The sequence below is a fragment of the Prionailurus viverrinus genome, chromosome A1 (genome assembly GCF_022837055.1).
Source record: "Prionailurus viverrinus isolate Anna chromosome A1, UM_Priviv_1.0, whole genome shotgun sequence".
Lineage (NCBI taxonomy): Eukaryota > Metazoa > Chordata > Mammalia > Carnivora > Felidae > Prionailurus > Prionailurus viverrinus.
Window position 1 is genome coordinate 27,860,262 of NC_062561.1, and position 23,533 is coordinate 27,883,794.

A 23,533-nucleotide genomic window follows, 5' to 3' on the forward strand; every position below is an offset into this window, starting at 1 on the left:
AGAAGTGCCAGACTGGTGAGATAGGGATTGTAGGTCCCAAGCTGGGGGTGGGGTCTTTTGGTGAGACTGTGCCTGTACTTTGCTACCTATCTCAATGTTGGTCTTTTTATCCTTTTTGTGGAGAAGCAGTTCATCTAGTTTTCAGATCTTTATCAAAGAAAAAAAATGATCTGTATGTAGCTGTAGATTTGGTGTGTCCTTGGGAGGAAGTGAGTTCAGGATCTTCCTATGCCACCATCTTGTGGAAATCTCCCCAAAACTAATACTTCGTAGCATTAAGAGATCTTCTGTGCTGCCAATCACTCTTCAAATTGACTTTCCAAATGTGTATCCAGGGAAGCGTGGGGACTTCAGGTTCTAAGGCCAAGACTGAGGGGGGCTCATCGAAGCAGGACAAAGGTATAGTATAGAAAGGGCTGCATTGGGGGTGGTGGGGGCTGAGAACAGACGGTGCTCAGCTAGCTTCTCTGGAGTAAATAAGGTAGATACGCTTGGTTTTCCTCTCTTCTGCCAGCTGAAGCTGCGTTAGTGCTGTTGACGCTAATATAAAATGTTTGGTCCATTTGAAGTCTTTGTCATTGCCTAATATGGGGAAAACAAAATCCCTCAGCCTGGGCTGGAAGCATCGCCAAAACAATTGTAAATGTGTGAATGTTGCAGGCATTTTACTGCTGTGGCATGCCGCCATTTAAGCCCTACACCTGCCAGCCTGGCTACCTCAGAGTCCATAGTCATGTTCTGGTGTTTGCGTCTAGGGCCAACATTCTTCACTTGCTGCTATTTTCCAGTATGTAATCAGGAGTTGATGTAGGGGAAAGCGATGCCTTCTCACGTTAGTGGATCTCAGGACAGTTGGCATGAATTTCTCTTCCGCTGCCTGCTGTATCCTGCCTCCCCAAGTGAAGATTTTGTTCAGGTCTTCGGTCTCACTAAAAAAAGAAAAAAACCATTGTGCCATTGTGCCATTGTGCAGGTAGGGAAAATTGTGACTTCGTGGCCAAAATTATCTAGAATATGTATGGGGTTGTAAACATCTTCCTTGAACAATTCTCTCTGGAGGTGGAAGGAAGCAGAAAAGACACACGAGTTGCTGTGTAAGGGAGCCTCCCATCAGCTTTTCACATTTAATCTGCCCTGTTGAATCAATTGGAATAAAATTTTGACTTGTGGATAACTTTGGAAAGGAATCTCAAAGTTCTCATCACAATTTCTATGCTTTTGAGGTGCTTTCTTCTGAAAAAGAGAATAAAAATGAGACAAGTTGTTACAAAAGAGCTGTAGACATATGGAGGAGTAATAAAAAGCAAAAAACTAGTGATTTTTTCAGGTTATTTGTAAATAACCACAGTTATTATTTTGGCATGCACCCTTTCAGATACTTTTCTGTATGATTGTATATCAAAATCCCTGCAATAAAAATCCTTACAGATACTTGTCTGAAGATTGGATAAGGACAAACACCTTAATTAGAATTGGTGGTTTAAAGTAATCCGCATTTATAGAGGTTTTAATGTAGGTAGTCAAATTACTTTCTCAAAAGGTGGCACAAATATTTATTACCACCAGAGGCATGCCCTATAGCTAATACTGTTAGTGGTTTGTAAGTCGTTGCTTATATCCTAGGCAAAAAAAACAAAAACAAAAACAAAAACAAAAAAAACCCCACATCATTTGGAGAGCTTAACCGTTCTATTTTCCACAGGTTTACTGGTCATTCTTTATCTTCTGTGTGTGTGTGTGTTTGTGTGTGTGTGTGTGTGTGTGTATACAGTTGATTTTTGTTTAATGTTTTTATTTTTAAGAAAGACGGTGTGAGTGGGGGAGGGGCAGAGAGAGAGAGGGAGACACAGAATCTGAAGCTGACACCAGGCTCCGAGATGTCAGCACAGAGCGCAATGCAGGGCTCTGCTTCCTGAACCATCAGATTATGACCTGAGCTGAAGTTGGATGTTTAACTAACTGAGCCACCCAGGTGCCCCTGTATATAGTTGATTTATCAAAGATCTATGTAATGATACTGTGTTGTAAATATTCTAATTTTTATGGATCTTTTAATACAGCATTATTTGACTTAGTATTGAGTTTTAAATATTTATGTCTTTGGATATATCAGTCTTTTTTCCTTTGTGGTTTCCTCTTGGTCTTATGTTGATAGATTTTTTTTTTTAATTTTAGTTAATTTTTTTATTTGATTATAGTTGACGCACAATGTTGCATTAGCTTCAGGTGTACAACTTAATGATTTGACAAGTTTATGTATTATGCTATGTTCAACACAAGTATAGCTACCATCTGTCTCATTACACTATTACAATATAATTGACCCTGTTCCTTATGCTTTGCTTTTTATTCCTGTCACTTACTCATTCCATAACTGGAGGTCTGTGTCTCCCTCTCGCCTTCACCCTTGCCCTGCATCCATACCCTTACCCTTGGGCAACCATCCATTTTCTGTCTATATTTATAGTTCTGATACTGCTTTTTGTTCATTTTTTTTAGGTTCCATTTATGAATGGAATCCTATGGTATTTGACTTTCTCAGTCTGACTTCTTTCACTCAGCCTTATACCCTCTAGGTCCATCCTTGTTGTCTCAACTGGCATGATCTCCTTCTTTTGTAGCTGTGTAATATCGCATAGTGTGTGTATGTGTGTGTATATGTATATACATACATGTATGGATACACACACATATACAGACACACCGTTTTCCTTATCTATTTGTCTATTAATGGACACTTAGTTTGCTTCTATGTCTTGGCTATGGTAAATAACAGAAGTGCATATATCTTTCCACGTTAGCATTTTTGTTTTCCCTGGGTATATTCCCAATAATGGAATTATTGGATCATATGATATTTCTATTTTTAATTTTTTTTGAGGAAACTTGATACTGTATTCCACAGTAGCTGTACCAATTTACATTCCCACCAACAGTGCACAAGGGGTCCTTTTTCTCTATATCCCCCACCAACACTTGTTGTTTCCTGTATTTTTTATTCTAGCCATTCTAATAGGTGTGAGGCGATATCTCATTGTGGTTTTGATTTGCATTTCTCTGATACTGATGTTGAGCATCTTTTCATGTATCTATTGGCCATCTGTATATATCTACTTTGGAAAAATGTCTATTCAGGTTCTCTGCCCAATATTTAATCAGATTGCTGTGTGTGTGTGTGTGTGTGTGTGTGTGTGTGTGTGTGTGTATTGAGTTGTATAAGTTCTTTATATATTTTCTATACTAACCCCTTAGCAGAAATGTCATTTGCAAATGTCTTCTCTCATTCAGTAGGTTGTCTCTTTGTTTTCTTGAGGGTTTCCTTTACCGTGCAAAACCTTTTTATTTTGGTGTGGTCCCAATAGTTTAGTTTTGCTTTCGTTTCCCTTGTCTCAGGAGACCTATCTAGAAAAACGTTGCTGTGGCTAATGTCAGGGAAATTACTACCTGTGTTTGCTTCTAGAATTGTTATGGTTTCAGATCTTTTACTATGCAAAAAATTTTATTTTGATGTGGTCCCAATAGTTTAGTTTTGCTTTTGTTTCTCTTGTCTTGGGAGACCTATCTAGAAAAATGTTGCTGTGGCTGATGTCAGGGAAATTACTACCTGTGTTTGCTTCTAGAATTTTTATGGTTTCAGATCTTATGTTAAGGTCTTTAATCCATTTTGAGTTTATTTTTGTGTACAGTGTTAGAAAGTAGTCCAGTTTCATTTTTGTACATCCAGTTTTCACAGCACCGTTTATTATATTCTTGCCTCTTTTGTCATAGATTAATTGACCATATGAATATGGATTTATTTCTGGGCCCTCTATTTTGTTCTGTTGATCTATGTGTCTATTTTTGTTCCATCTGTTTTGATTACTACAACTTTGTAGTATATCTTGAAATCTGGAATTTGTAGTATATCTGGAAATCTGGAATCTCCAGCTTGGCACTTGTTTCTCAGGATTGCTTTGGTCTATTCAGGGTCTACTGTGGTTGCATACACATTGTAGTATTATTCTAGTTTTGTGAAAAGCTGCTGTTGGTATTTTGATAGGGATTGCACTGAATCTGTAGATTGATTTGGGTAATATGGACATTTTGACAATATTAATTTTTCTAATTTGTGAGCATGGAATATCTTTCCATTTGTGTCATCTTCAATTTCCTTCATCAGTGTCTTATATTTTTCAGAGTACAGGTCTTTCACCTCTTTGGTTAAGTGTATTCCTAGGTATTTTATTCTTTTTGGTGCAATTATAAATGTGTTTTTTATTTTTTTTTTTAAATTTTTTTTTTCAACGTTTATTTATTTTTGGGACAGAGAGAGACAGAGCATGAACGGGGGAGGGGCAGAGAGAGAGGGAGACACAGAATCGGAAACAGTCTCCAGGCTCTGAGCCATCAGCCCAGAGCCCGACGCGGGGCTCGAACTCACGGACCGCGAGATCGTGACCTGGCTGAAGTCGGACGCTTAACCGACTGCGCCACCCAGGCGCCCCTAAATGTGTTTTTTAAAATTTCTTTTTCTGCAACTTTGTTGTTAAGGTATAAAAATGCTGCAAATTTCTGGGTATTAATTTTGTATCCTGCCATTCTACTGAGTTTGTTTATTACTCTAGTAGTTTTTTGGTAGAATATTTAGAAATTTCTATGTATACTATCCTGTTTTCTGCAAATAGTAACAGTTTAACTTCTTTACCAATATGGGTGCTTCTTATTTCTTTTTCTTTTCGGATTGCTGTGGCTATGACTTCTTCTATGTTGAATAAAAATGGTGAGAGTGGGCATACTTGCCTTATTCCTTACCTTAGACGGAAAGCTGTCAGTTTCTCACCATTAAGGATGATGTTAATTGTGGTTTTTCATATATGGCCTTCATTATTTTCAGGTATATTCCCTCTAATTCCATTTCATTGACAGTTTTTATCCTGAATGGATATTGAATCTTCTAAAATGCTTCTTCTGCATCTATTGAGATATCATATACTGTTTATACTTTGTTTGTTGTTGTGGTTTATCACCTGATTGATATATGAATAGGGAACCATCCTGGCATCCCAGGAGTAAATACCACCTGATGGTGGTGAATTATCTTTTTAATGTATTGTTGTATGCAGTTTGCCAACATTTTGTTAAGGATTTTTGCATCTGTGTTCACCAGGGATATTGGCCTGTAGTTTTCTTTTTTTGTGGTGTCTTTGTCTGGTTTTGGTATCAGGATAATGCTAGCCTCATAGAATGTATTTGGAAATTTTCCTTCCACTTCTACTTTCTGGAATAGTTTGCAGATAATAGATTTTAATTCTTCTTTAAATGTCTGATAGATTTCACTTGTGAACCCATCTGGTCCTGGACTTTTATTTTTTGGTAGGTTTTTGATTACCATTTACATTTTGTTACTTGCAATCATTCTGTTCAGATTTTATATTTGTTTCTGATTCAGTTTTGGAATATTGTATGCTTCTAGGAATTAATCCAATCTTCTAGGTTGTCCACTTTGTTGGCATATGCTTTTTCATAGTATTATAATCCTTTGCATTTCTGTGGTATCAGTTTTTACTTCTCTGTCATTTCAGATTTTACTTATTTGTATCCTTTCTCTTTTTCTCTTGATTAGTCTGGCTAAAGGCTTGTCAATTTTATCTTATCAAAGAACCAGCTCTTGGTTTCACTGATTTTTTTTTTCTATTGTGTTTTTAGTGTCTATGTCATTTATTTCTGCTTTGATCTTTATTATTTCACTTCTTCTACTCACCTTGGGCTTTGTTCTTCTTTTCCTAGTTCTTTTAGAAGATTAGATTGAATTTTTCTGATTTCTTGAGGTAGGCCTGCATTGCTACTGTGTCCCAGAGATCTTGAATCACTGAGTTTTCATTCTCATTTGTCCCTATGTGTTTTAAAAATTTCTTCTTTGATTGTTTCATTGACCCATTGGTTGTTTAGTATCATGTTGTTTAGTCTCTGCATGTTTGTGTTTTTTCTAGTTATTTTTTTTCTCATGATTTATTTCTAGTTTCATACCGTCATGGTCAGGAAAGATGCATGGTATGATCTCAATCTTCTAAATTTATTGAGGTATTTTTTATGGCATCATATGTGATCCATTCTGGAAAACATTTCATGTGCACTTGAAAAGAATGTGCATTCTGTTGGTTTTGGATAGAATGTTCTGTATGTATCTGTTATGTCCATCTGGTCCATTGTATCAATCAAAGACATTGTTTCCTTCTTGATTTTCTGTCTGGATGATGTATCCATTGATGTAAGAGGAGTGGTAAAGTCCCCTACTGATACTGTATTACCATCAGTTTCTCTCTTCATGTCTGTTAATATTTGCTTTAAGTGCTTTGTATTTAGGTGCTTCAGTGTTGGGTGCATAGATATTTACAATTGTTTTATCCTATTGTTGGATTTATCCCTGTATCATGATGTAATGCCTTTCTTTGATTCTTATTACAGTGTTTTAAAGTCTATTTTGTTTAATATAAGTATTGCTACCCTGGATTTTTTCTCACATACCTTTGCATGATGAATGTTTTTCTGTTCATTCACTTTCAGTCTGTATATGCATCTTTAGGTCTGAGGTGAGTCTCTTGTAGGCAACATATATATGGGTCTTGTTTTCATATCCATTCTGCTACTCTGTCTTTTGATTGGAGCATTTAGGCCATTTAAATTTAAAGTAATTATTGATAGGTATATACTTGTTGGCATTAAAAATTTTTTTCTGATTGTTTTTATAATTCTTTGTTCCTTTCTTCTTGCTGTCTTTCTTCGTGATAGATGAGTATCTAGTGTTTTGTTTGGGTTTCTTTATTCTTTGTGCATCTATCATGGGTTTTGGGTTTGTGTTTACCATGAGGTTTATAAATGGCATCCTAAGTAAATAATAGTTCATATTAATTTGATGATCATTTAAATTCAAACACATTCAAAAAAGAAAAAAAAAAAGAATGGTTCTTCTAGTTCTCTTCCCTTTCTACTCCCTTCACATTTTATGTGTATGTTATCATTTTACATCCTTTTTTCATATTTTTCTTCTGTGTCATGACCATTTTTTAATGTTTTTTTAATTTATTTTTGAGAGAGAGACAGGGTGTGAGTGGGGGAGGGGCAGAGAGAGAGGGAGACACAGAAGGCCTCCTTGGGTTCATCTTACTTGGAACTCTGAGATTCTTGGGTTTGGAGGTCTATTTCCTTCCCTAGGTTAGGGGAGTTTTCAGTTATGCTTTCTTCAAATAAGTTTTCTACACCTTTCTCTCTCTCTTCTTTTTCTGGGACCCCTGTAATGTATTCACTTGATGTTGTCTAAGAGATCTCTTAATCTGCCTTCATTTTTTAACGTTCCTCTTTTTTCCTCTTCTTTTTGCCACTCAGCTTGTGTGCTTTCCAATTCCCTGTCTTCCAGATCACTGATACATTCTTCTGCATCCTCTAATCTGTTGGTTCTTTCTAGTGTGTTTTTTAATTTCAGTTACTGCATTCAATTCTGATTGATTCTTTTAAATATTTTCTATCTTTTTATTGAAGGTCTCACTGAGTTCTCCCATTCTTTTCTCTAGTGCAGTATCTTTAGAGTTATTAAATTGTTTATCAGGCATATTGATTATCTCTGTTTCATTTAGTTCTTTTTCTGAGCTTTTTTTTTTTTTTCTTGTTCTTTCTGTTGAAATATATATCTCTTCCTCCCCATTTTGCTTGTCTTTCTGTGTTTGGTTCTATGGATTAGACAAAATGGCTTCTCCACCTAAAGCTGAAGGAGTGGTCTTGTGGATGATGTCCCTCCTGCAGACTGTGTGCTTTGTGACTGCTGGCTGGCTGGAGCTGTGGCTGTCTGTACTAGTTACTCTTTTAAACTGTGACTTTTTACATGGAGAATTAAAAAATAAAAGAGAAAAGAAAAACAGAACAAGAAAGAACAACACCCCCCCCCAAAAAAAAACCCCAAAATAAAAAAAAAACTTTTTAAAAGTAAAATAAAGTAAAAATGTAAACCCCCCACGAGATCACCACTTGTTTTTGTGCCCTCGCACTACAGGGTGGCTGGTGTGGGCTTGTCTGAGGTTGCAAGCTCACAGCTCACCCTGTGCTGGACCCTGCTCTGGTCTGGCCCTTTAAGGCGCAAGAGGCGAGAACAGTCCCGGGGTTCTTCGCCCCTTTTAAACTGCCGCTTCCCACCTCCGTGGTTCTGCAGCGATGGCGCACGCGCGACTGGGGCTGGTGTAGGCTTGAGGGCCCTGTTCTTGCCGAGGTGGCAAGCTCCCTGTGAGGGTTAAAAAGTGCAGGTTAGAAGGGTTAGAAAGCCCCATGGCAGCCAGACCCGGCTCCAGTTGGAGCTTTTAAGGGGGAGGGGGAGAGAGCATTGTAGCAATTCCTTGGCCCTTTGAAACCTTGGCCTTTTCCGGTGTCCCAGTACAACCTGGGCTGGTGTGGGCCTGCAGTGCCAGGGCTTGCGGAGGTTTGCAAGCTTTTTGTGAGATCTGACCCATCAGTTACGGTGTTGAGACCCCCTCCTTATTGCATCAGTTTGGGCTTTTAAAGCGACAGGGGAGAGAGTGTTCCTACAGCTCCCGAGCTCTTTTAACCCCACCACCTGCTTTTTCTGTGCCCTATTGTAGAGGTGGGCTGATGTGGGGTTATGGACCCTGGGCTTGCTACGGTTGCAAGCTCACCGAGAGGACCGGACCCATCCCTTGGGGGGTCCCCACCGTGCTCTGGTCTAGGCTTGTAAGGTAAGGGGGGACCATGAAGGGTGTACCTGGAGAGCTTTCCCATCACTCCCCTACCGCTTGGCCGAGTTCTAGCACTCTTTTCTGTGCTAGTTCCTCTTTTAACCCCCATTTTTTTCCTGTGCCCAGAAGGACCTGTTTCTGATCCCTCCCTTACTTTCCTTCCTTCCCCACTGCCCTTCGCAGTGTCAGGGGGCGGGGCTGAGGTGGGGCTTCCGGTAAGGTAAGTTACTTACCACGTCTCTGTGTCTCCTGATGTTCTTTCCCTGGTTGTTCGGCAGCGGTGCAGTCAGTGCTCGGTTTGCTTCCGGACCAGTCATTCTGTTAATAGGTGTGATTCGGTGTGTTGCGTGGAGGGGAGTTCAGAGTCTTCCCAGCCACCATCTTGAACTGGAACCTAGAAGTAGATTCCTGCTTGCTAGATTTTTTTTTTTTTAATACTTATTTATTTTTGAGAGACAGAGCCCACATGTGAGTCGGCAAGGGGAGGGGATGGAGATAGAGGGAGACAGAGGACCTGAAGAAAGGTCAGGGCAGAGCCTAGTGCGGGACTTGAACTCAGGAACTCAGAGATCATGACCTGAAGTCAGTTGCTTAAGGGCCCAGGCACCCCCCTGCACTGAGGGATTTTAAAAGGTGCAAAGCAGCGAGCCGTCCAGTGACTCTTCACAAGAAAATGAAAACTGCTGGGGGTAGTTATGGACAATATGGGGCAGCTGGTCTTAATTCCATTCCTGGCATAGACCTGAGAACCCACGTTCGTTTTGTGTGTTGTTACACGGGAGAACTCCTGTGCTCTCCGAACACTTTAAGCTGGAAAAAAAAAAAAAATGAGATTCTTTCGTCAGATTGGTTTTGTTAAATGTTTTAAAAATTTGGTGAGCTTATTTTTAACTTGACGATTTGGTTGGCTTTCGGAAAGTTAGGTATGTCTTTCAGGAAGAAGCCCTGCATTGGAATCGTTTTCTTTTTGAACAGTCCGCTGTTTAACGGTGGAGCTTACAAAGGATCATAGATAATTTCTTTCTTCCCCTCACAGAAATACATGCTCAAAAGTGAGGGTTTTAAAGGCAAATGAAGGCAAACCGAGGAACCTTTTCAGTACACGTATTGCCATGTCATTGTGCCATCTTCTGGAGCAGAGGCTACAGGGAGACTGGTGTCGCTGCAACTCACATGTCCCAGCAAGCTGCTGCTTACGACTCCTTTGCTTTGCTTCCCAGAGCTGCGTGCATGCACTCAGGGCCTCTCTTGTGCCCAAAGAACTCTGTTGCAGCCAAGCTGTAGGAACTGTCCAGTCATCAGAGGGAAGACGTCTCCGTTTCTACATAAATGCTACGTGAGTGATCCTCACTGTATTATGAACTGGTTAGACCTTTTAATTACTACGAGTTAGAAACCATAATGGTGCCGAAATGGAACAGAAATTGTGCCTCGGTATTGGGGCCGCAGAAACAGATGAGAGAGGAATATTTGAAAGGGAACGTTGTGAATTAGGAAAGATCAGAGATCAAAATTTAAATACAGTATTTATATTCCAGTCTGTTTTGAATATGGGATGTGGAAACACAAAGATAAGTGGTAATTTCTGTCGTCAGGATACAGTTTCTTCCTCATGGTATCGTGGAAGTGATGGGAATCTTGTGAGGAAGTAGTTGTGGCATTTTAGGATTTCTGCTAGCCAAACAGAAAGCTTGGAATGCTAACACAAGTACTCAACACTTAGAGAAGGCAGATTTCAATGAATTCAAGACAAGATGGTTATCATTCTGTTACTGAAGGGGGAATTCAAAGGGATAGGTTAACTTTCAAAATTATAGTCTGTCTTTGCAATTACACGTTATCCATGCTGAAGACCAAAAGTGAGGGCATCTAGAGCCAACATGGAAGCACTCTCTCTGAGAAACTCAGATTTAAAAATTTTTTTTTCTTTTTTTCAATGTTTATTTATTTTTGGGACAGAGAGAGACAGAGCATGAACGGGGGAGGGGCAGAGAGAGAGGGAGACACAGAATCAGAAACAGGCTCCAGGCTCCGAGCCATCAGCCCAAAGCCCGACGCGGGGCTCGAACTCACGGACCGCGAGATCGTGACCTGGCTGAAGTCCGACGCTTAACCGACTGCGCCACCCAGGCGCCCCTCTGAGAAACTCAGATTTTAAAAGGGCACGTGCCAAAAAGTGGAAAGACCTGTCACCAAAAATTATGTGAAAGAGAGGCAATGGCCAGTAACAGGGAACAGAAGGACCAAAGGCCAGAGTGTGCTGAGGCTTTTGAGAAAAAAAAAAAAAAGTTAAGGGCAGGATAATGGAGGACTTACAACTTCAGAGCGAGAACAAGAAGGAAGAGGCAGGCCGTGTTGCTTGCGGCCAATGGTGTGATGTTGATGGATAACGTGAAGAAAGCAGAACTTGTTTCCTGCTGTTTTTCCTGTCTTCTCTGTCAAGGAGAGCTGTCTTTGGACTAAACAGGGTAGAATGAATGTTGTTAAGAGTTGGAGGCCCAAGATGGGTGAAGAGATTCTGTGGGAGCCATGCGTTGTTTGTAAATGAGCCCAAGGTGCTGGCTCTGAATGAATTTCAGTGCAGGGCTCTGAGAAAATGTGCCGGTGAGTTTACCCACCCACGCAGGGAGAGCTTTGAGGGTGGAGGAAGGGAGAAAAGCAGGCTGGCTGAAGACAGGTAAATTCCACCACCTGGGAACTGTGGAATCCACACTTGGAAAGGACCTTAGATACCCAGTTCATTCCCTATCTGATACATTATTACATGTACGAGTAGGTGTTCTATGGATATTCAAGGGCGCATTTGATAGGCCCAGCTTATCTGTCTAGTATTTGATCCCTTTCCTTAGCAGCACAAAAAGCCCTTAATGTGGACATTGTTTCCCAGTTGTCAAAGAATCCATTCCTTTCTCCCTTTCTTTACGTTCTCTTTCCATAAACATTTGTCGACTGTATGTTGTATTGTCTAGGAAGATAAATAGGACATAGTTCTTGCCCTATAGTTCTTTAAAAATATATGAATTTACTTATTTGTTTATCCAACAAAGATTGACTGCCCCAATGTGTGCTGGGCACTCTTCCAGGTACTGGAAATAGGATTTTAAATAAAACCACAGCCCTGCCCTCATGAAGCTTATATTAGAGGACAGATAGAGGACTAGCAATAAACATAATATCTAAATTCTATAGTCTACTTGGAGGTGTATATGCCATAAGAGACGTGTCAACAGATGAGTCTGGTGACGGCTCTTTGGGGACAGGGGGTGCACAGAGGAAAGAGGAGTAAATTCTTCTGAGGTACTTGAGGACCTGATCAGTGAACTGAATCTTGAAAGATGAATAGTTTTGAAAATAGCTGGTTGCTTTAGGGGAGGAGCGGAGCTGGCATTCCAGGAAGTAGGAGATATTTGATCAAAGAAGTGTGAATGGAAACAGTAGAATGTGTTAGAAGACGTCTGAGTAATCAGCATCATTTCATTTGATATCGACAAATAGAGGTAGAGATGTTTTTTTCTCCTTTTCCTCTTTTTCCTCCCTCTTTCACCCTCCTGCTCTCTCTTCTTCTTCTTGTAATGATTAATACTGTTGACTCCTTTGGAGTTTACCATCAGCTAAAATCCTGAATGTTTCCACTCACATTATGCCTGAGCCATATCACCCTAGTCTTTCTGTGTGGGAATACTTTGTATTTTATGAGTTTATGTTGTGTGTATTTTACGTTTTGAAAAAGAGTTGAAGTAACTGAAGTAACTAGACCAGAGAAGAGAAAACTCCAGAAACAGATAAAAGTCGTCTCCTCACAGTTGAAGATCCATCATGGGGAAGAGAGCTCTCTTTTCTCTTTTTGTGGCTGATCTTACTAGTGGGTGGGACTTCAGGGATGTAGAGTTCAACTCCATGCCAAGAAAAGCCTCTGGAAGTTGATTTGAGAAAAGGCCAGCTGCATTTTTCAAAGCTGCATTTGGATCTCCAGGAATCTGTTGGAGAGATGGGGAAGTCTTGGGCAACATACAGACTCCAGGGCCCCATCATGGACTTTGTGAGTAGGGGCAGGCATCTGTATTATAATAGGCTCCCAAAGAAATCCTATGCATACTGAGAATTTTAGGGAAAAGAGTTAATCATCTCTTCTTTGAGAGTCCTTTGCATCTTGGGAGCCTTTGTCCCTAGAAGGGGGAGTCAGAGAACATTCATTTTCTTTAAAGTGTGAGGAACCTGATGACTGTGGGTGTCATCATAGGGTGATCATAGTATTTACCACTCAAACCAGAACACTTTTGAGAAGGAAGAAAATGCTGAAAGTAACCATGTGTTTTTTGAAATATTTATTTAATGACTGATAGTTTCATTATGTTGATGAACCCATAAAAGTTATATTCAAGAATTATTTAAAAATAGTTTTTCCCAAAACGTGTAATAACATAACTGCGCACAGTAAACTTTAATACGACTTTATATTGAAAAGTAAACATTAAAAAATATCAGAATCCTTATTCACCTCTTTAATCAGTTCCTTAAAACAAATATATCTCGCATACCACGGTACTGTATTTGTTCTGAAGCAAGTGGGATTTTTTTTTTCTTATATGATCTTGTTATGTTGAACCAAAAGTTACCTGAATTTTTCTTCAAAATTACATTTTATGGCTAATAAATTTGAGATGAACCTTCAATTAACCTTTCTGTAGACCATATTGTGTTGGAGACTGTACTTTCTCTAGCATACTAATAGGATCGGAACACATTCTAAGTGGATGATATTCTCAATTCTAATGCAGTTTCAAGGGTATTCTTACTTCCATTCCTTTCCTCAAAAAGTATTTTTACAAGGCAAAGCTTGTCAAATTAGTTCTCTATTGTGCCATGTTTATATTTTGCAAAAACTTATTTCTCAGCTTTACCCTAGTCTGGTACAACGGAAGATAGGAAGGAACTCTATAAAAAAATTCTCTCTACAAACGGAGATATTCCAAAATGTAGTTCTAGAACTGCATATTTAAATCTTACACATCATTTGAGCTGCCATTATTTAATTTGTTCAGTTCTTCCCTTGCCCTTGTGGGTACAAATTTTAGCGTCTTGCTGTTTTTAAACCTCCTTACCAATAATCCCAATTTGCTGAAATTCTAGAAAACTGAAGTTTGATCATCTGCTCACTGAAAATGTTGATAACAACTTCTCCAAAACGGATTTAGAAGGATATGGCCCAAATCTAGAAGGTTTATTTATAAAGAGTTCAACACCATCATAGGACACTTAGATTGATTTACAAATTATTTTCTCAAAGGCTCATATTTTTCTAAAATCCTACTTATGGCAGCCAGCAAAAAGAGAAACCACGCATTGCTTGGTATTCAAAATCAGACTTTTCACAAAAAGTGTGTGGTTCAGTTATTCCAAGTACTATATACGTTATGCTATTTATAAACTCCTCAGCCATTGCTTATTTTGACAACTTGAGTACCATGTTGCACCACACTTAATTCCAAGCACATTTCTACTCCATCAGTGTTTTTTGCAAAAATGGGGTTTTACCATGGTACTGTGCTCCATCAAAATTTGTACTTATATCAGTATGCAAGGATAACTTTTATCTGTCGTTTGAACTCTCTAGGAACTGAATTTACAGCAGCAGTGACTCATTTAACGGAGTTTATCATGGCATCACACCCTGGTAATGTCAGGTGTTTACCTTCAACAGAATGAAATCCCAAATGCTTTACTGGTACCATGAATTAAAAAAAAAAAGAATTGGGGTGCCTGGGTCGGTTGAGCAAGTGACTTCGGCTCAGGTCATGATCTCACGGTTTGTGAGTTCGAGCCCCCGCGTCGGGCTCTGTGCTGACAGCTCAGGGCCTGGAGCCTGCTTCCGATTCTGTGTCTCCCTCTCTCTGCCCCTCCCCCACTCATGCTCTGTCTGTCTCTATGTCAGAAATAAATGAATTTAAAAAAAAAAGGAATCATTATGGAAAATGACTGTTTTCCAGTTTGTAGCTTCTGATTACGTTTCTGTAAAAGTGACGTCATTTAATTAACTTGAAGCGCTCTTCTGCCAGGGGAGCCAGCACATGAACAGCTGTCTTCACTTTTTCTATGTGCCCAAGAACAATAGAATGAAATTGATACAGTAAGTTGATTAATAAATAGAATACAGAGACATTAATAAATTAATAATTAATAAATAATTACTAGAATAAAACTGTAGAGCAACGTTTAATTGATCTAGATGAAAGTCTTGCTTTCCTGCATATTTTCCACAGCTGCGCATGTCAGGTCATTGTGTTCCGGCACAGTCTTTGGGAGCTGACACCGACACTTGAGCAGATCTGCGTCTTCTGGTTTTTGTGGGATCAGCGATAGCATGTGACTCCTCTAGTAGAGGGTAAGTGTCGATCAACCTTTTGGAATTTATAGGTTTGTCACGGACTTTCTCATGAATAGAGTATTTGGTTTTCCATCAAACAGTCCTTTTCCTCTTTTTAACCCGTTAATGCCCAAACGTTCGTTGCCAATTTTTAAAGTGCCACCGTGTAACCACACAATTTAATAGTTGTAGATTCATCCTGCATGCCGTTAATGTTAAACCCACTGTAGGAAGAGTATTTGGATTTGTTTCCATATGCTATGTGATGGGACTGCTCAGTGCCCATTACCCATGTTTCATATACATCTAGACTAAGATTTCCCTGGTTTTCCACTGCACCCAATGGTGACCTGCTGACTTTGGGTATCTCTCACGTTAAGACGGCAGAGGCAGCTGCACCAAATCTCCTCTCATCATTATCCCAGATGGATGAGAGCTCTTCCCAGCTGCTGGTGTTCTGTCACTTTCTTTGGTAAGTGAGCACCCCACAAGCCGTCCTGGAAGGGGAGGTGTTACATTGGGTTGCGGGTTGAATTATTCAGAAGAAGATGCCGAGAGGAAGTTTGGGGTCTATTTTGGGGATCAAGAAGAAAGGGGAAGAGCGGGATTGGGTAGAGGAAGATGTCCAGATGTCATACAGGCTTGACAAAGCCTAGGCTAAACTAGCTGGGAACTCTGGAGTAAGGGTAACCCCTCGGAGGTGTTCGCGTTCGGCCAGAGAGCTGGACTTACACACACCCGCTTCTTGGTCACCAGGTGTGGGCTGTCCTGGAAGGTGTGTGAACTTCGATGGGGTCACTCTCTGAAGCTGAGGCTGACCCTGAAGAGGCTGACAGAGGCTGTCTGTTCACTGTGCTGCCCACACCTGGCCAGCAAGTTCCACCTTGAAGAAGCATCTTGACATCAGATAGCCTGCCATACGTCGTGTCTAGACAAGATTGGAAAAAATGAGATCGGTTACCTCCGGGCATCCTCTGATCTCACCAGAGTGATCGGTTACCTCCGGGCATCCTCTGATCTCACCAGAGTAAGAACTCCATTCACTACATAAGTGTCTCATGTGCTACCAGATGTGTAGAAAGCCGAAAGCACCAAGTGGCACCGGTCATTGCCGTGAGCTGCTTGGAAAGTCAACTCTGAGATGGAGATGAGCATCCAGGAGTTTGTTGGGGCGTGTTCTTGGGACCACCCACTCTGGGAGGGGAGCGAGGAAGGTGGCCTGGGCAGAAGGAGAAGCTGGCCTGTGAGGAGGGCCTCAACACAAGCCAACCCAAGCTCCCGTGGGGAGCCTCGAAGCCGGGCCAGGTCTTTCTACCTCTCCGTAAACAAGTCATTGAACCTGGGCACCCTGGGAAGAGGATGTGGCCATGTTGAGATGCCACTTTTCATCTGAAGCAAGTCTGAGGAGGGCTGATGGCTGGGGCTTTCTCCGGAAGCCCTCCTGGAAGCTTCAGGAATAATCCTGATGGGTCTCTGAGGGGTACCTCACAGCATCCCCACTGGAAGCGGACTGAGCCTGTCCCGGCTAACTTAGGCCACTGGTACCGTTGCCGCTGCTGCTGCCACCCCTGCTGTTACTTAAAGAATCCTGAACAAATGCTGAAAAGAGGTCACGCCTGAGACAGCAGCTATACACGCGGCTGTCCCTGAGCAAATCAGGAGGCAGCCACCTTGTCTGTAGCAGAGTTCAAGGCATGATTTCCAGGAGAAAGGACGACTTAACATTTACCAGCCTTGAAAGGTAAGGTGCCGGTTCAGAAATCTTGAATTTGCACTTGTGTCTCACTTAAATGCAAAAGGATTTAAGTCGATTATTTCATGTTTGTCTAGAGCGTGACGGTGCTTTTTTTATTTTGCAGTATTTGCTTCCATTTTCAGCAGCCCCCTTTCTGATCCTCATGTCTACTGCCCTGTCCTGATCACTCAGTAGAACCCGCCACTGGCCAGGGCTGCGTGGCTGCAGGTTCCAGCATGCCCAGTGCCTGCACTGTTGGCCCCCGCTCTGCCCGTGGCCTTGCTCTCCCTTAGGCTGTGAGCAGAGCATTTTTTCGCATCTGCCATAAAATGTAGACACTCATCCCCACCGATCCTTTCAAAGAGCCCAGGGACCCCAGGCCGCTCCAAATGAGATGCTTCTGCCAAAAGAACGCAGGGAGAGTGGCTCTGGCTACCAGAGGGAGGCTGGAGCATTTCCTTTCGTGATGAGCGCAAAGCAGGGTCGAGAGGAGGTTAAAATACCTTTTGTTAGCTCTCAGTCATTATCATGGCTGCCACACAGTGTTGTGGAATCATGAGGGAGGAAGACAGAGCAGAAGGAGTTTGGGACTCAGATGTCAGCAGGCGTGGGTCCCAGCCCCTCTCAGCCCCTGATATTCTGGTTCTCCCTGGACGGATAAGGTCTTATTCACCCTACACGCATTGCCTAGGAAAGTGTTAGGTTCACAGTGGGTGCTCTTAAGCATGTGCCTTTGTTTTCAGGGTTTTCCACCCCCGGACACAGCTCATGTAAAGAAAGAATAGGTGCGGGAAAAAAAGCTAAGGAGTTCTGGATTTCCATTCATGATGCACATTCTCTACCCCCACCCAAAGCACAATACCTTCCCTTGACATTGCATCTTGCAGCCTGCTGAAAAGATGTCTCCCAACCTCATACATCTGCCCGAGGGAAATGCTTATTTGGAATTGCTGGACACACGTGTGTTCCCCCTCAGAGCACACTTTATGTCCGGGAGAATAGAGTTCTGTGATTATTCAGACCGAAATACTGCTTCCCCATTCTCTCTTCTTGTTATCCTACTAGATACATGCCTACTAGATACATGCCCAGCCTTTCCTTCTGTTCTACATGTATTTGTGCTGCATTTTGTGTAATCTCTTCAAATATATTTGGAGTTTACTAATTTTCTCTCGAGCTGGTTCTCATCTACTATAACCTATTCATTGAGGTTTTTTTTAATTTTTTTTAATGTTTATTTATTTTTGACACAGAGAGAGACAGAGCATGAACAGGGGAGGGTCAGAGAGAGAGGGAGACACAGAATCGGAAGCAGGCTCCAGGCTCTGAGCTGTCAGCACAGAGCCCGACATGTGGCTCGAACTCACGGACCGCGAGATCATGACCTGAGCCGAAGTCGGGCGCTTAACCGACTGAGTCACCCAGGCGCCCCTTCATTGAGTTTTTAAATTGTAATAAACACTTTTCTGAAATACAACAGCTTATTAAAATAGACTTGTCCCTAATACCTTTTAGTGTGGTTAAAAAACACATGCCATGAATTCTATACTCTTAGCAAATTTTTAAGTGCATAGCACTATGTTGTCAGCTGTATGCACAGTGTTGTACAGAAAATGTCCAAGAACTTTTTCGTCTTGCGTGATTGAGACTCTATAGCCATTGAACAGCAGTTCCTCATTTCTCCCTCTTCCAGCCACTGGCAGCCATCATTCTACTCTGCTTGCATGAGTTTGACTACTTTTGATACTTCCGACAAATGGAATCATGTGGTATTTGTCCTTCTTTGCCAGGCTTATCTCACATTATGAGATAATTACATCCTCAAAGTTGATCCACGCTGTAGCATATGACAGGATTTCTTTCTTTTTAAAAGCTGAATAATACCCCATTGTTTGTATATGCCACATTTTCTTTATCCATTCATCTGTTTATGGACACCAAGGTTGTTTCCATTTCTGGTGAGTAATGCTTTATGAACATGGAAGTGCGTGTATCTCTTTGAGATCCTGACTTCAATTCTTTTGGATAAATATCCTGAACTAGGATTGCTGGGTCATACAGTAGTTCTATTTTTAATATTTTGCCGACCCTCCATACTGTTTTCTGTAGCAGCTGCACTATTTTATATTCCCTCTAACAGCACATAGGGGTTCCAATTTCTCCACATCCTCACCAGTGGTTGTTATTTTTTGTTGTTTTGTTTTTTGAGAATCGCCATCTTAATAGGCGTGAGGTGCTCTCTCATTGTGGTTTTGACTTGTGCTTCCCTGATGAAGCGTGATGTTGAGAATCTTTTCATATATATGTTGACCCTCTGTATGTCTTTCGTAGAAAAAAGCCTATTCAGATACTTTGCCCATTTTTATAATTGGGTTATTGTCTTTTTTGCTAGAGTTGTAGGAGTTCCTTATGTATTTTGGATATTAACCCCTTATCGTATATATGGTTTGTAAATATTTTCTTCCATTCCATGGGTTGCCTTTTTACTCTGTTGGCGGTTTCCTTTGCTTGTTTGTGTAGTTTCACTTGTCTGTTTTTCCCTTTGTTGCCTTATCTAAGAAATCATTGCGGATCCCGTGTTACAAAGCTTTCCTCTATGTTTTCACCCAGGAGTTTTATAGTTTCAGGTCTTACAGTTAAGTCTAATCCATTTTGAGTTGATTTTTGTGTATGGTGTGGGGTAAGAATCCAACTTTGCTCTTTTGTATATGGATGTCCAGTTTTCCCAGCACCATTTGTTGAAGAGACTCTCCTTCCCCATCATATAGTAGTGACACCCTGTCAAAGATCATTTGGCCATATATGTGTGGGTTTATTTCTGGGCTCTTCTGCCCCCTTGGTCTCTATGTCTGTCTGGATGCCAGTACCACTCTGTTTCGATTTCCATAGCTTTGTAATATGTTTTGAAGTCAGGAAGTATGAGGCCTCTAGCTCTGTTTTGTAGATTGTTCTGGAATAGCTATTTTTTTTTAAGGTTTAAAGATAATATGTGTTTTTGTCTTTAACTTGTTTCCTTTTTTCCTAGTTCTTGGCTCTTCCGTTTTAGTTTTAGTTCTTATTGTATAATCTTTTTCACGTTGTCTTGTCAACTACCCTAGAACATGTGGTGTTAAATCCAATGGTCGTGTCTGCTATTCTCTTTCCAGTAATTTCATTTCTTGTGTGTTTTGTAATTTTTTATTGCAAATTCCTTTTAAACTGGGGTTGTTTTTCCCATGTAAGGGACATACTCCCTTGTGGCTCAATTTTGCATTTACTTTTCTTGGACTTCAGGGGGTCCCTTGTACTAGAGTAGGTTTTGTAACATTCTCTTGGTTTGCATTTATTATATTCTTTGGGCATTATAATTTCTGATACCATGTCTGGTGTGGGGTTTCAATTTCATGGAAGATTTTATTTGTTTTCTACTTAGATTCCCAGCAATTTGTAAGGTTTTCTCTTTCCCTTTCCTGAGCTGATGGGTAGGGTTTTTCTAAGCCTCTTTCTGCAGAGAAGGAAGTCCTTTCCAGAACTTTACTCTGTGCAGGATTCTTATTTTTTTTTTTTTTAGCTTCCTGCCTCACACCGCCCCCGGGGCATTATCTCCTTTTCTCAGTGCAAGGTAAAGCCTCTGCCTTTAGCTTCCTGGTGGACTGTGCAGACCTGTGCTCCTGTGGGCTCTTCTTTCATCAGTTGTCAGAATTACCAGTCTGGTTTCGGGTTCTTTTTCCTGGGTTTCCCTCTCCTCCTTGCTCTCTCCTTTCCTGTTCTCCCCACTTCCCTTCTTCATCTGAGTTGATAATGTATTCTATACAATTGCTCAATGCTTTTACGTAGCATTGCTGTGTTTTCAACAGGATCAGTAGTATCTGTTTGTGGTGGTAATGGCGATGGAAGGATGCAAATGACTTCAGTTTATGTTGCCCAAGGATCTTGGGTGATGTTTTGAAAATGAAATAAATCTTGTCTCTCTCCAGATTAAAGTCTGCTGATGACTTGCTATTGCATTTAGATAAATAAACTCCAAACTCCTGATTTTGGCTGAAAATATCCCATAGGAGTCGATTCCTATTTTTCTTTGCAACCAGAGCTCATGGTACATTCCTGCCCCCACCCCCAAACCCCGACTCCCCTTAGTCAAAGCAGCCTTCCTTCTTGCCTTAGTGTCATTGTTCCTTCTACCTGGAATGGCTGGTCCCTAGGTCTTTGCATGGACATCTCCATCTCGACATCCAGATGGAAGAATTGCCACCTTCCTAAAAAGGTTTTCCTTGTTGCCTGTCAAAAGTAGACTCTCACTCCCTCCTCTCATGTCCACTTATTTCATAGTCTTAATGACACTTATCACTTTGTTAATCCGTATCAGTTTATGTTTTTTGCTTAGTTACTGTTTATTTTGGAGGCCGGCTGTCAGGGATTGCTGATGGAGGAGGAAAGAAATAATCGAGGATGAATCCTGGATCTGGGGCTTGAGCAAGTGAGCAGACTTCTGTAAGAGAAATAGTGTGAAATGGAAATCAAGAGTTCTCTTTTCATGTTTGTGATTCCTTATATTTGTGATTCCTAGTCTTCATCCCTAATGGACAAATCAAGTGGGAAGTTAGATATAAAAGTCTGGAACTCAAGCAGAAGTCAGAGATGAAGATAAGCATTTGGGCATCATCAGGATATAGATAATATTTAAAGCCATATGGCTAAATGGTAGTACCCAGGGTAAGAGTGAAGTGTCCTCAGAAAAGAGAAGGTGGTCCGGTCAAAGCTTCAAGGTTATACCATTGAACCAATAAATGCAAACGAGGGAGGGTCTTTTGATAAAGAAAGTAAACAGCATGGTCAAAACTTTGTCCAATTAGCTTAACTCAGAAGTTTGATGCATGGAACCACCAATGATGGCCACTATAGATTTTCAGAGGAAGGAGAAATAAATTTCATGGAGTCCCCCCGTCCAATGTGACTTAACCTCCTCAAACAAATGTGCATAAGGATTTCATGAATATGTTCTTTTACCCTTTTTCATAAGGATTGGTGTCGGGGCGGGGAGGGGGGGAGTCTGACAGAGATGACACGTGGATATTGTCCAAAACAAAGTTGTGTTAGAAATCTCTGGACAGCTTCATCTTCGCAGTGTCCCCAAAGGCTACTGAGAATGGACCAGAAGAGCATTTTCTTCCTTCATTTTGGGGAGACTAAGTTACGCATTTGAGCAACTTATTTGTACTTTAGAGGAACAGGACGATATTGCTGAATTCCTTCAGACAATTTGGTCCAAGGTGGGAATAATGCTCTGATGTTTTGAGATGTGTGATAAGGTTGAAGAATTGTCAACCATAGTCCTGGTAATAGAATGAACAGTCTCTCTGTCTGTTCTGACTTCCTTGAGCTACAGATCACCGTCTCGCTTTTAAATCTAAGTTACTTACTGCTCTCATTGTCTTCTGGACTTATTTAGGCTATAAAAGGTTTGCCTAGAGATATGGATGGTTTATGCAGATGGTGTGGTTACCGCTGTGCCATATATCCATGCCTTTGCTTTACGATTTCAGTCAAAACAAAATTAAAGGCTCATAATCACCCTTGTTCAGGAAGCACTGAGGAATATTTTAAAGTTCACATTTTCATTGATCTTTCATCAAGAATAGGAATAAAGTTCCAAATGAGATGCATTTTCTATAATGCATGTGGCGCCCTGTCCTGAAATAGCTATTGTTTTTGTCATTGTGATTTGCTGGCCAGACAGTTGGATATTAAACAATAAAAAATAAGTTTTGTACGTGACATTTCGCTTTTGGGTAACTAGCAACCTCAACTCCCAGGCATTAAGATTAGTATATTCATCTCCACAGGTGTCCAGAAATGAAATGAAAGGTCACCTAAAGCAGTAGACACACTTCATTGCTATTACACCCCAAACTTCCTCCAGTAAAATATTTTATTAAAATTAAATGAAAAACCAAAACCTGCACAGTGGTTGTTCAGACAGCTTTAATGGGCTTCAGGAGGGAGTGCACTCCCAACCATTCTGTGGTGGATATTTTATTATGTGCAAGAATATTATACTGTTCTTTCCTCATCTCTTTGGCTGTGTGTTGAATCAATTAAATTGCAGCTTATAAATTTCGGCTTAAAATCTCTGAGAAAATAGCTTTTGTTTCTATTTATAGATGCAGTATGTACTTCCTGAAGATGGTTTCTCTCGCGCTGAATCATTCTCTCCTTTCTCCTCATTTGGTTGTTCATTTAGCAAATATTCACTTATGTGCTGAGTTACTGTGTGTGTTCTGAAGGTGACAGTTGTGAGCAAGGCAATCAAAGTCCCTAGGCCCTTATGGAGTTTATAATTTAGCCAAGTAGACAGGTGTAGCACGAAAAACAACGGTAACAGCTATAACTTGTTCTGCTTATTAAATGTTTACTATTTGCCAGATCCTGTTCTAGGTGAGTTCATGTATTACCTCACTTAGTTATGACAATACAATGTGGGAAGACCTATGAGCTAGGTTCCATTATTATGCCCATTGTATGGAAGAGGAAGCAGAGGCAGGGGGAAATGTTAAGTAACTTGCCCAAGGCCACACAGCTCAAAGTGGCACCGACAATACAAGGTGACCAGTGTTGTGATGGGGGTACGTTCAGAATATTGTGAAAGCCTGGGTTAGAGGCTCCTGACCTGATGTCTTAGACTTCTTCTTGGGCTGCCATAACTAAAGTGCCATAGACTAGGTGGCTTAAACAACAGAC

General features: G+C 40.8%; 1 long non-coding RNA gene across 2 annotated transcripts in view; it reads left to right on the plus strand.

The window, feature by feature from the left end:
• The first annotated feature begins 9,325 nt into the window (after positions 1 to 9,325).
• LOC125168319 (uncharacterized) overlaps positions 9,326 to 23,533 on the plus strand; it is a 94,977-nt gene continuing 80,769 nt past the window's right edge. Inside the window, exons 1-4 of one of the 2 annotated variants that reach the window (XR_007153082.1) lie at positions 9,326 to 10,053; positions 14,978 to 15,099; positions 15,392 to 15,553; positions 15,838 to 16,822. This is a non-coding gene — a long non-coding RNA (uncharacterized LOC125168319). The remainder of the gene's footprint in view (positions 10,054 to 14,977; positions 15,100 to 15,391; positions 15,554 to 15,837; positions 16,823 to 23,533) is intronic. The other variant, XR_007153085.1, reaches the window with a different exon arrangement.